General features: G+C 30.7%; 1 long non-coding RNA gene across 1 annotated transcript; it reads left to right on the top strand.

The window, feature by feature from the left end:
* Nucleotides 1–4,998: 4,998 nt before the first annotated feature.
* On the top strand, nucleotides 4,999–11,008 carry LOC145052049 (uncharacterized). Its single transcript, XR_013683950.1, has 5 exons — nucleotides 4,999–5,378; nucleotides 6,105–6,202; nucleotides 6,310–6,486; nucleotides 7,376–7,456; nucleotides 10,763–11,008. It is a non-coding gene; the product is annotated as an uncharacterized LOC145052049 (long non-coding RNA).
* Nucleotides 11,009–14,393: the final 3,385 nt, after the last annotated feature.

Raw genomic sequence — 14,393 nt, 5'->3', positions numbered from 1 at the left:
ATATATATATATATATATATATATATATAGGCAAGGGTTATTTGAAAAACAAAAAAACCTTAAAAATCATTAAAATATATAAAAAAATATTTAGAGATTACAAAACTTTTTATAAATTTTTTTTATAAAAATATTGCAGGTTTTTTAATAAATTCTCTGAAAAAAAAAATTTTTTTTAGCGAATTTATTTAAAAGCATGCGATTTTTTTCATAAAAAATTCAAATTTTTTTTTTGTGATCTCTAAGTATTTTTTATGCGTTTTTATGATTTTTAGTGTTTTTTGTTTTCCATAAAACCTAAATCTATATCTTTTTTTCAGCGAATTTATTAGAAAACCTATATATATATATATATATATATATATATATATATATATATATATATATATATATATATATATATATATATAGTGAGGTTCAATAGAGAACCATAATTAACTAAGGAACCAATTGTGAGCGTCGGAAATCATAACGATCAACGGCCAAGGAAATAAATATACACTTTCACATTGGACGCACACACCGAATTATACCAAAAAAATATACCCTTTACAAAAGCCACCACTTTTTTTCGTTTAAAATTTTTTAGGCAATATTTTTTATCGAAAAAAAACCGAATATACCGTTGTTTCCGATTTTTCGTCTTTTTTTCCATAGAGATCCATCATGATATATAAAAAATGAACTTTTTTTTTTCGAAAAAAACCCACTTTATTTTCTTTGATGAAAAAAGTTAAGGTCTATTTTTTTATAGAAGAAATTAATAAATATATCAAAATTCATATTTTTGTATTTTTTTAAACATAGATTCATATTCATGTTTAAAAAAAACGATATTTCAGTTCAGATTTACATTATAAACTAGTTCAGATTCATATTGTAAACCTATTCAGATTCACATTGTGAACCTCCTCAGATTCACAGTGTGTCTAATAATAAGTCAGATTCACAGTATGAATTTGAACTGATACGAGCTTTTTCACATTGTGAATGTTAAAATTTGAAATATTTACAGTTTAGATTCACAGTGTGAATCTACACTGATCGAGGTTTTTTTTTTTTTTTTTTTTTTTTTTTTTTTTTTTTGTGAACCTTCTCAGATTCATAGTATGCATAATAGTAATTCAGATTCTCAATGTGAATCTGAATCGTTCGAGATTTTTCATATTGTGAATGTTAAAAATTAAAATATTTACAGTTTAGATTAACAGTGTGAATCTACACTGTTCGAAGTTTTTTTTTTGTTTTTTTTTTTTTTTTAATTTTAAATCTGTGTTGATGTTTATTAATATTTAATAAAGTACACAAAATTAATATTTTTGGTATAATTAGTTTTTTTTTTTATAAAAATAAACTTAAATATTGAAAAAACTAAGAAAATTAAGTGGGTTTTTTTTTTCGAAAAAAAATTCGTTTTTTATAAATCATCATGGATCTTTATGGAAAGATAACGAAAAATCGTGAACGAAGATATATTCGTTTTTTTTTTCCGATAAAAAACTTGGCCTAAAAAAATTTTAAATGAAAAAAGGAAGTGAATTTTTTTATAATCCGGTACATGAGCGTCCATTTTAAAAGTTTACAACCCTTCCTTTTGCAGTTGATCGTTTTAAATTCCGATGCTTTGGATTGGTTCATTGGTTCCTTGATTAATAATTGTTCTCTATTGAACTTTTCGATATGTATATATATATATATATATATATATATATATACATACATATATATATATATATATATATATATATATATATATATATATATATATATGTATGAAAAAACATCATAAATGGTCCATGTGGTTTCCTAAAATCTGAATTTTAATCCTCGTGGTTTAAAAACATCATAGATGGTCCATGCGCTTTCAAAACTTTTGACGGTTGGTCCTTATTGCTAACTCTATTAAGTTTTGTCCGTTAATTGAAGGTCATTTTCGTCATTTCGCTACCACAGGGAACATTTATGATGTTTTCACTTATTTTTTTAAAAAAGAAAAAAAATGAAATAATATGCAAATGGTCTCTCTCTCCCTCTCTCTCTCTCTCTCTCTCTATCTATCTCTCGGTTTTATCCAAGCAAGTTCATCATGATTCAACTTGTCAAAATCCTAATCTGGTAATTCATTGGATTCGTTATTTTTAATTTCACATAGTTGAAAATCATCAAGATCCCCGAATACGTCAAGTGGTGAAGCAAATCTGTCAAAGAAAATGAAATCCAACTCTAATTTCATATCTCACTATCTCAAAAACACGTACACAAACTTAACATCTCTCTATCTACCATGTTCATCTTCATCTGATCATCATCTTCGTTATTTTGAAGCTGTGAAACAAGAAACAACCGGCTTGGGGCTTGGACAAATTGATGTGAACAAATCGATGTCATTGGGGCATTTCCATAAACAATTGGTGTGCAACTTAAGAAGATCACCATGAAATCTTTGCTTTTACTTCTAATTAAAATCCAAATTGGAGCTGAACTCAATACACACAAATGTATTATCAAAGAAAATGAAAATATACACATAAAGCTAATAATCTAAAAACAGATAGCACCACATAGCAACTAAGCTTAGGTGCAAGACGTTATATAGGAACCGGGAATTGAAACCGACTTTTGGTTAGAGTTCTTGAGAGGGTACAATCCACGTGTTCTTAATAGAAGGAAAGAGAGGTACTTGCAAGTAAAACTGGTGCCAATGTAACCGAGTTCTTGATTTCTCGTTTATCACTAAACCGTCACCGTCACTGTTTTCTACGCCTTTAGATTTCCGTCGATGGTTTCCAGTGATTGAGCAGACTTTCGACTGTGGGTGGTTAAATGCAGAAGGATGAAGAGCAACATCTAGGGTGGTGGTGTTGGCGGAAGCAGGTGGTAGTCACCGGTATGATGGTGGGGTTGGGGCAGTGGAACCACTTAAAGAATGGATCAACATCACCATCTGATGTGTGGTGAGTATGTAAAATTACTGAAATCAGAGGATCACTAAACCAAAATTGTTTCCAGGTGATCTCTTGGCCGCATCATCCTTTTATGTGGATGTGAATGAGGATTGAACGCCTCCATATGCAGCAGTGGGTATGGTTTATTTAGAATTAAACCAAGAGAGAGAGAGAGAGAGACCTTTTGCATACTATTTCATTTTTTCTTAAAAAAAATAATAAATGAAAACATCATAAATGCTCCATGTGGTAGTGAAATGATGAAAATCCCTTTCAGTTAACAGACAAAACTTAACGAAGTTAGCAATATGGACTAATCGTCAAAAGTTTTGAAAACACAGGTACCATCTATGATGTTTTTAAACCATGAGGACTAAACTTCAGATTTTTGGAAACCACATAAACCATTTATGATGTTTCTCTCTCTCTCTCTCTCTGTATGTATGTATATATATATATATATATATATATATATATATATATATATATATATATATATATATAGAGAGAGAGAGAGAGAGAGAGAGAGAAATAGAAAAGTTCAATATAGAGCTATTATTAATCAAGGAATCAAGGAACAACTTCAAAAAGTCGAAATTTAAAGCGATAAACGACAAAAGGAATGGTTGTAGACTTTTACAATGGACGCACATGCACCGGATTATATCAAAACTCACTTCCTTTTTTTCCGTTTAAAAATTTTTTACGCCATGTTTTTTTATCGAAAACAAAAACCGAGTATACCGTTGTTCACGATTTTTCGTCATTTTTCCAAAGATATCAATGATGATATATAAAAAAAACAAACTTTTTTTTTTCGAAAAAAACACACTTCATTTTCTTTGCTGAAAAGTTAAGGTCTATTTTTTATTGAAAAAAATAATAAATATATCAAAATTCATGTTTTTTATAATTTTTAAACATAGATTCATATTCGGGTAAAAAAACTATCTTTCAGTTCAGATTCACATTGTGAACCTGTTCAGATTTATATTGTGAACTTGTTCAGATTCACATTGTGAACCTTCTCAGATTCAAAGTGTGCATAATAGTAAGTCAGATTCACAGTATGAATCTGAACTGATCGAGCTTTTTCACAGTGTGAATGTTAAAATTTGAAATATTTACAGTTTAGATTGACAGTGTGAATCTACACTGATCGACGTTTTTTTTCTTTTATCTCTTTTTTTTTTGAACTTTCTCAAATACATAGTGTGTATAATAGTAAGTCAGATTCACAATGTGAATCTGAACTGATCGAGCTTTTTCACATTGTGAATGTTGAAAATTGAAATATTTACAGTTTAGATTCACAGTATGAATCTACACTGTTCGAGTTTTTTTTTTTTTTTTTTTTTTTTTTGTCGGTGTTGATGTTTATTAATAGAGTACAAAAAATTAATATTTTTGGTACAATTAGTTTTTTTATAAAAATCAAATTAAATATTGAAAAAACTAACAAAATGAAATGAGTTTTTTTTTTCAAAAAAAAGTTCGTTATATATTGGTTTTTTTTATAAAAAATGTGGCCTAAAAAAAATTTAAATGAAAAAAAGAGGTGGGTTTTTGATAAAGAGGTGAATTTTTTGGTATAATCCGGTGTGTGTGCGTCCAATATAAAAACGTACATCCAATTCCTTGGCCATTGATCATTATGATTTCCGACGCTCACGATTGGTTCTTTGTTAATTATGGTTCTCTTTGAACCTCACCATATATATATATATATATATATATATATATATATATATATATATATATATATATATATATATGGAGAGAGAGAGAGAGAGAGAGAGAGAGAGAGAGAAAGAGAGAAAGATGAATGATCATTTAAGAACCTATAGTTTTCCGAGAACCCGAGAACAAAACAAGGGCCGTTAGATCAAAAAAATAGAATGTCAAGATTATTTGTGGCATTTTTGTAAATACCTAGTAAAAAAAGGGACGAGGGCATGTTTTTAAAATGGATCAGGGGCATTTTAGGATAACAAAATTCATACCTACTTATCGAATGAATCACGTTAACCTCTACGCTCTCTCGTTCTCTTCATCCTACCTCTCTCTACCCTTCATTCCACCTCCGACAATTGATACTTCAGCTCGTCCATCGTCGCCTAGACCATCGCCGCCTGAGGAACAACTGTCGTCGCAACAGAAGAGTGAGTCAGGAGAAGTAGAAGATGGTGGTGGTTACGAACACGAGACAAAGGCACAAGATAGTGGTGGTCAGGAACGCGTTCAAATCTCTCAACGAAAGCGGTCGGAGTTGCACCAACACCCACCTTCCTAACATCTTTCTTCACCACCCCTCGTACCACCGGAGAAATGCTTCAATTTCATGTTCAGCTTCTCCAATAGTAACCCTAGAAGAAATGAATGGGAAAATATCGAGTCGAATCAATTCACTTCGATGTTGTTGCTCGTTGTCAGGTACTTTCCTTTCCTTATAAACTTGCTATTAGATTGCAGATTTCAGGAAGTCTATCCTTCTGATTATCAGTGGGCAATCACCTTTGAATGAAGATCTTATTGCCAATACTTTTAAGATGCTTGCATTAGCAGCATATTACTAGGTGTGCTTTAACTTTTTCTGCATTGATATAAAGAATCAGTGTTTCATGACGAGATTATTTAATCTTATTATGTGATTTCCTTCTCAACTCGCTGTATTTTATTTATCTATTTTTCTTTTGTGTACATCTTGATTGGTCATTTTACATATTTATTTGTAGTATCGTACTCCTGTATACATCTTAACTTACTTATTGTATCTGTATGCTCTGTTTTATATTCATCCTTTGTTGATGATGTTTAACATTTGAAAAAGCCATGTTATTCCTTTATCATCACTCTGTATGCCAAACTTAGCACTCTTCAAGAATTTAAGTATATTTTATTGGGTCAAAATTAGCCGAAAATTTTATTGTATTTAACTGTTTTATATTCATCCTTTGCTGATGATACTTATGCTCTTTGTGAGGCTGGTGAAGAGTCAATATTATCTCTTATTTCATTGATGGATCTATATAGAGATGATCTTGATTATATTGTGTTATTAAGACTTATCAGTGTAAAAATCTGGATTTTTTTGCTAACCTTTCAAATGATGAATAAAAAGGTGACTCTGACTATTTTATTTTACTGTTTATGTTATAGGTTTGTTATAATGTTGCAAAGATATTAAATGATGCTATTTATGATCCATGGAGTCATCTTAACCAGTTCTTTGTTGATCTCATCATATCAGCTGCAGAGTAAGCATGTTCACTAATAATTCAGAACCATGAAGTCAATGTAGAATTTTCTATTTTTCTTTGCTTAAACGTGTTTGAAGTTTGGAGTTACAATGCCTTTTGTTCAGGAAATTAAGGCTAGAAACCTGTATCTTGAGAAAGCCATTTGAACACAATGTTAAGAGAACAAGTTTTCATGGGCTTAGCCACTTTTGGCCACAAAGAAACTCATGAAGAATTAAAGAAGCGATTTCAGACATACATAAATGATAGACACGTCAGTGTTTCCTGTTGATATTAGAAAGGTAAGCATAATAAACTAACAGATAACTCTCATTATTTTGTTTAAATTTCACAACTAATTGTAATAATTAATAAATAATATTCTTTCTTTTTAGGTTTTAGTTGAAAACAAGGTTTATGGGATTTGTGGGGAATTTTTATGTATAAACTTACTATCTGTGTTTATAAAACATGTCTAGATGTTTTGTTAAAAAAATACATGAAATTGTAAGAAGTAGGTTTCACAGAAAATCTTTTAAACTATGAAAGATAACGAAATTTGGAAGCAAGTTTCTGTAAGTAACAAACATGTAATAAGGCTTGAGTATCAAAAGCGAGTGAATTTGCAAAGTTTGATCGCTTGACAGAAAATTGATAAAAACTCAACTTTAAATGGTGAACTTTGCAAATCCTTAAAGTTTTAAAATTGAAAACAAAAATGATTATGGATTTGTTAAAGTGATAAGAAATTTAAAACAAGGAAGGAATCTGGTATTGGGACAAAATAAGATTTCTACATTCAGCTTGAAAACTGAAATTTTTATGCCTAGTTTGTATTTTGAGTGAAAAAGGGATGTATGAAATATGAATGTTCTAAATTTTTTTCAAATGATGTCATACACATGTTTTAAGAGTTTATATGCATAGTAAGGTGGAATTCAAAAAGTTGTGCATTTGATAGAAGGTCTATAGACGTTTTATTATCAAAACAAGTTTCGTTTAATTCATTATATATTCTGAAAGTTGGTTAAAGAAGTGGGACCAATTGACAAGTTATCTAATGATACCTTGAAGATTTTCTAATTATTATTATTATTATTATTATTATTATTATTATTATTGGTGTTTAGAAATTGCTTTAAGTTTATTTGTAATTATAAGTTATAACCACATTTTTTTAATATATTGCAGGTTTATGTTGTTATTTTTTGGATTATGAAAACTAGGAAATTGTTGAGTCACACTCTTTTGATAACCGAACTCTTTTAGCAGGTAAATTCATTTCCATTAAATAAAGTTACACATTTGCTCCCTGAACATAGCTAGTTTTTGCAAATATGGTACCTAATTCGAAATACTAAGACTTTATTTTTGGTACCAAAATTACAAAATCAGCTTTACTTGGGGGCCAAAGGTAGACACATATAAATCACATGTGATTCACATATAAATCACATGTAATTCACAAGTGAATCATATATGAAATATATGTGATTCACATATAAATCACATGTAATTCACATATAAATCACATGTAATTCAGATATGAATAACATGTAATTCACAAACGAATCACATATGAATCACATGTGATTCACATATAAATACATGTGATTCACATATAAATCACATGTGATTCACATATGAATCACATATGAAATACATGTGATTCAAATATAAATCACATGTGATTCACATATAAATAACATGTAATTCACACATGATTCACATGTAATTCACAAGTGAATCACATATACAATATGAATTACATGTGATTCACATATAAATCACATGTGATTTATATATGAATCACATGTAATTCACAAGTGAATCAAATATGAATTACATGTGATTCACATATAAATCACATGTGATTCACATATAAATTGCATGTGATTCACATATAAATCACATGTAATTCACATATGAATCACATGTAATTCATATGTAATTCTTGAGTGAATCACATATGAATTACGTCTATATGCACACATGCATTTTGTGTGAGTGTTCTTTGTTTTTATTTTATTGTGAATTTCACATTTGAATTGTAAAAGATACAATCACATGTGAATATCACATTATATAATCGGATGTGAATATCACATGATATACACATATTTATTTTTGTGAGTGTTCTTGCATTAATCATTTTTTTTATTGTGGATTTGAAAGAATTTTTGGAAAATTTTGAAGATGCAAAAAGTGATAAATTGAAGAAAATATGGAAATCTTCATATGAAGAAATGATAACACTGTGAATCTTTGTAGCTTTTTTATTTTATATATTTTATTTTGTATCGAAAAAAATACTTGTACTATTATGTTTATAGATTGATTAATAAAAATAAGATTTTTTATGATTTACTTATAAATATTATAGTATAAGAAATATGCATATACGCATTCGAAAAAATATGCATATATACACCGCACCTAAACGTTGAGTTTTTTTTGTTAAAAGAAATTAGGGGTTTCTTTTTAAATATTTTAGGCCATTTTTTTAAATTTACTGATATTTAAAAATTTACTTTTTCAAAAAATGTAGTTTTTAAAAAAAAAATTGGAATTTTTCTTGAAAAAGTTGCAGTTTTTTTTTTAAAAAAGCAGTTTTTTTAAAAAATAAAGTTTTTTTAAAAAATTATTTTTTTAAAAAAATCACGTTTTCTGAAAAAAAAAATAAAAAAATCTCCATTTCTTAGAAAAAGTCAAAAATTATTTTTAAAAAAAATCCGAAATTTGATTTATTATGCTAATTGTGTCCATAACACAAAAAATAAACATTAAATGAGATCGGTAAGATTACGATCATGCCTTTAATGAATTAGTTTTGATCTAACGCTCCACTTTTAGTTATCGGGTTCTCAGGAAATTATGAGTTCTCAACCGATCTCACCCCTATATATATATATATATATATATATGTGTGTGTGTGTGTGTGTGTGTATGTGTGCGTGTGTGTGTACCCCTAAAATGAAGAACCATTTTCATTAAGAGTACTTTTTTTTTGTCAAAATGCTTATAACTAGATTAAAAATAAGGACCATTTAGATCTGAGATCTAATAATCAATTATTTCATCATTCTCTAAAAACAAAACATCTCCTTCTCTCCTTCTCCTACTAGTTCATACCGCCACCACAACCAACCTCCGGTGCCGCTACCAACCATTGTCGTCTCCTTCCACCATTGCAACTCTCTACCACCTCTAGATCTAGGTAGAGTCATCCTCTCCGGTGGTCCGTTGACAGCTTCGTGATTTCACTTAGATCAGAGAGATTCTAACTGATTTTTTTTGTTGCCGGTTGCATTTCTAGTCCAGATCTGAGTGATTATGAGTTTTTTTTAACACCTCCTTCAAAGGCGAAAGTCGTCATCATTTTGCCTTCAAATCTAGATCTGGCGATAGTAGAGCCGCCTTTGACCACCAACCAAACTCACCACTATCGACCAGTCTCTTAGATCCGAAGTCGGACGTTACATCTTTGACCTATCACCGTTGTCGTCTCTCTCTGATGAGTTTACACTAGTCGTTGATGACTTTATTTTTGTACTTCGTACTCATATTTGGTTAGATCTGAATGATTCAGACGGATTTTTATTATCTTCGGTGACATTTCTTGTCTAGACCTGTCAAAATCTAAGTGAATATGAGTTTATTAACACCTCTGTCAAACATGAAAGCCATCATCACCCTGTCACCATCAAATCCAAATTTGGAGACACTATCACTGCCTCAGACCGTTGACCAACCTCACCACCATCGACTCCAGTCTCTCGTATCTGAAGTTGGACGTTACATCTACTACCTACCACCGTCGTCATTTCCTTCTGATGAGTTTTCACTAGTTGTTGATGACTTCTCCGACTGAAACTCCAGCTCCACCATGAACAACTACGTCATCACTCTACACCAACGTACAAATCTATTTCATCTACATGTCTCTAATGTCCATATCTATTGGAGCACCATAAAGATTTCAACCTCTATTTTGACAAAACTCTTTTCCGCCTCAAGATCTGTGGCCACCTCTTTATTTGCTTTGTATATGTTGTGTCCTCCATCTCCCACCGTTAGATCTGATGCCGATGACTGCCACAACCAGCGAAAACCTCCGCTATCCTCCTTCACACCGCATCTACATCAAATCTAATTTGTATGGTGCTTATAGATCTAATGTGTGTGGTGCATACAAGGTGTTTGATGAAATGTTTCAACAAAGTCATGTTCATTTTTAAGCTGTGAATACTATGAATGAGATTCCTTAACTGTTTTATTAAAATGTGAATAAGAGTGTTGAAATGCTCTATTAAACAGTGAATTTGTATGGTGCACACAAGGTGGTTAATGAAATGTTACAACAAAATCAAACATGTTTTTAAGCTGTGAATGGGAGTCCTAATCTGTTTTATTAAATTGTGAAAGAAAATTTTTCAATATAAGTTTTAAGTTTAGAATATGGCTGTGAATACATAATTTTCACATAATTTTTGTATATTAGCTATGAATTTATTGTATTAAGCTATGAATCAGTGTCTAAAATATTATATTAAAATGTAATTATGATTTTTTATCCAGAGAGTGATTTTTGAGAGAATGATGGTGGCGGTATTGGCATCGGTGGTTGGTGGTTACGATGATTGATGACAGCGTATGGTAGTTGGCGATGTTGATGTTGGTGGTGGTAGTAGAGTAAGGACATGTTCTATTTATCACTCATCTTCTTCGTTAATATCAGATAAGTTATCCTCCTTTATAATTCATATATATATGTCTTTCTTTTGATGTTTGCTTCTGAAATATAAGATAACTTATGTACCTATTAGACTGTGAATGAGTTGTTTAATACATTGAAATATGATATTATACTTGTAAATAAGTTGTGAATGTACTGTATTAAACTTTGAATTTGTTGTATTAACCTGTAAATTTATTTACAACTTAGTTTAATAAATTCACAATTTAATAGACAAAAAGCCTCCAGATATGGACATATAAACGTTAGTTTTATTTTAAATAATATGACTATACATATATAATTTTTGTGTATTAAACTGTGAATTATAGTATTAAGCTGTGAATTTTGTATATTAAACTGTGAAGTGATTGTATTAAGCTGTGAATTGACTGTATTAGGCGGTGAATTTTGCATGAATTTCATTTTTGCTTCCGAAATATGAGAAGAAAGAATCAATATACACATACATGATTTTCTCTAATTTTAAATATATTATATAAAATCTAAATTGTGAATATTGTGTAAAACCAACCTCTAGATCTAAATGTATAAATATAAGTTTTAAGTTAAGAATATCACACTTTTGTGTATTAAATTGTTAGTTTATAATATTAAGCTTTGATTTTTATATATTAAATGGTAATTGAGTATATTAAATTGTGAATTGACTGTATACTGCTGTGATTTTTTTTATAATGTTTGTGTTAAAAAATGAACGATTTATGTAAGAATTTTTGTATTAATTTCTTGTGAATATATTTATATTTTTGTGCTGTATAAGTATATAAGTATTAGTTTTTATAATCATTTTGCATTAAATTCAAAATAGGTGAATTAATCAGTTTATTAAACAACGAATGTAGTATTGACCATGTCATTGCATGAATTTATATACAAATCTCATTTGGATGGAAGAATTGTTGTGACTTAGGCACAAGTGGTAGGTGGCGGCATGTGGTGGTTGTGGTGGTGATAGAGTTTGGGTTTGACTTCTCTGAATTTGGGAATTAGTGTAAAATGGGTTGTATTAAGTTGTGAATTTTGTGTATTAAACTGTAAATTGACTGCATAAAGTTGTATTTTATATAAGTTTTGTGTTAAAATATGAAAGAACGCATGAATGAAAATATTAGACAAAAAAATTACGATTTTTCTCTTTTCTTACCAAAAAGACAAAAATCAAGATTTAACATTCTTGATAATATTCATAATGCGTATTTACTTATTAAATGAGGGTTCTTAGAGATCTTAATCTTTTGTCGTTCTCATTTGATTCATATATATATATATATATATATATATATATATATATATATATATATATATATATATATATATATATATATATATATATATATATATATATATATGGACCTTAGAAACAATAATCTTTTGTTGTTTACACTTTTACCCAAATATTTTCTATGGTTTTACATAATTAGTCAACGTATTTATCTGACTTACCTTTTTTGCTCCTTGAAATAGTAACAAGGGAGTTACGTGGCGTTGTCCTTCTGATTTGAATTGATAATATGGGTGAGATGTTACCACCATTTGTTTCAAAGGTTGTCACCTTTCTCATCGTTATCTCTCTATGTCTCCTGACATTCCTTTGATAAGTGAAACGTCCAAAAAATACCGCGTAAAATTTTCATTTTAATTAAGGCAAAATCATACATCAGTTATCCCAAAAGGCAATCAGAGTAAAAGTATTCTCAAAACATCAGAGTAAATCATAAACAATCATTGCGGAATAAATCTTCAGGGGATGAAGTGCGATCAAGTCGGGCCCTTCCTTTTGAAACCAAAAGTACTTAAAAACATTTAAACACAAAACCGTAAAGCACAAAGCTTTGTGAGTTCCCCAAAATAACACTTGTCATACTAATTAGGGATGTCAACGGGGGCAAACGGGACGGGAAGTGCATCCCTCGCCCCCGCCCCCGATTGTTTTTGGGCTGCGTTTTTTTGGTTAAAAGAAGTTGTTATTTACGCTAAAAGAAGCTATTTTTAGGTAACAAATAATTAATTATAGTAGAATTTTACATGTTAAAAATAAAAAAGTTATGGCATCTTAAAAAACATTATACTATGTAAATATATGTGTAATTTATTAATGGGGTCCCAATGGGGGTTTTGGGACGGGATTGCCTATCCCAGCCCCCGCCCCCGAAATTAAAACGGGGGTTAACCTTGCCCCCGCCCCCGTCTTGCCCCTCGATTTCTTTAAAATATTTCCCCCAAACGGGACGGGGCCCCCACGGGAACGGGGTTCCACGAGACTTTTTGACATCCCTAATAATAATCAGTGGGCCCAAATAGGGTATATTCCAACCCAACATACAATCATACAATCACGAGCCCAACCCTAGGGTCTCTTTCAACCCAAACATACAACAATGGGTCTAACCCTGAGGTTTCTTTCAACCCGAACATACAACTATGAGCCCAACTCTGGGGCCCTAGCCCTGGGGTATATTTCAACCCAATCATACATGCAAGAGTCAGAAAGACAGCTAGCATCCAACATAACACAATCCGGTGGGCCGACATTGGTGCCTTCGTCCCACAAGTATAGTAAGAAGATTCATCTGAACTACTCAACAGAAGCCCAAGGGCTACCTCAACATCGAAATAGCCAAAACAAACTTCGTAAAACCAAACTGAGACCAACCCTTAGTCAAATACTCAATTCTACCCAAATTTTACCAAAAGTCAAACTTGTCAAAAAGTCACGGTCAAAGTCCACAAGGTCAACGGCTAGCTTATACAAAGTCAACATCAGCGTCAATTCGTGACCATTACTTGGTCACGTCGTGAGAATGCAACGACAAAAAATCATGATACTAGACATCTTCACGTCGTGACACATCCTATGTCACGTCGTGATTTCTGGTCAAAAGGCCAAAATCTTCATTAAGTGCTTAATTTCTTCATACCAATGCCCATAACCTCAGATCTAGCTCCTAAATAGCTTCATAATGGATAAAGTTTCCAACTTTATCCATTAGGATGGTCCAAATAACCAAGATCTAGTCTTTAAGTCTCAAAGGGACCAAGAATGCATCTTTCTCAGCTAAATCTGTTAAGTCCAAATCTCCAACCTTTAGATCTGAATCAACATGATGTATAGACGGATAAAGTTTCTAGTTTTACCCATAATATTGTCTCAAGCTTTCAAAATCTAGACTTTAATACACCAAAATGGCCTAAATGACCAAAAATAACTTGCATGGCTGAAAGGGAAGGCAAAATATCAAAACTTTCCTAGTCCATGTGGTCCAATAAAACATTATAAACTGATCAAAAGGTGTTGGAGTCCAAATCTGAAACGTACAATGTTCATGGGACCTAGGAGAGTAATAAAGTTGCAAACTTTATTCCCAACTCTCACTAAAAACTCATTATAGGAGACCAAAACACCAAAATACACTTATATCTAAGATGAAATGCAATAAAGCTTGGAACTTT

This window comes from Lactuca serriola, chromosome 5 (genome assembly GCF_051521515.1).
Source record: "Lactuca serriola cultivar US96UC23 chromosome 5, Lser_US96UC23_V15, whole genome shotgun sequence".
NCBI lineage: Eukaryota > Viridiplantae > Streptophyta > Magnoliopsida > Asterales > Asteraceae > Lactuca > Lactuca serriola.
This window is presented reverse-complemented; position numbering and strand designations above follow the sequence as displayed.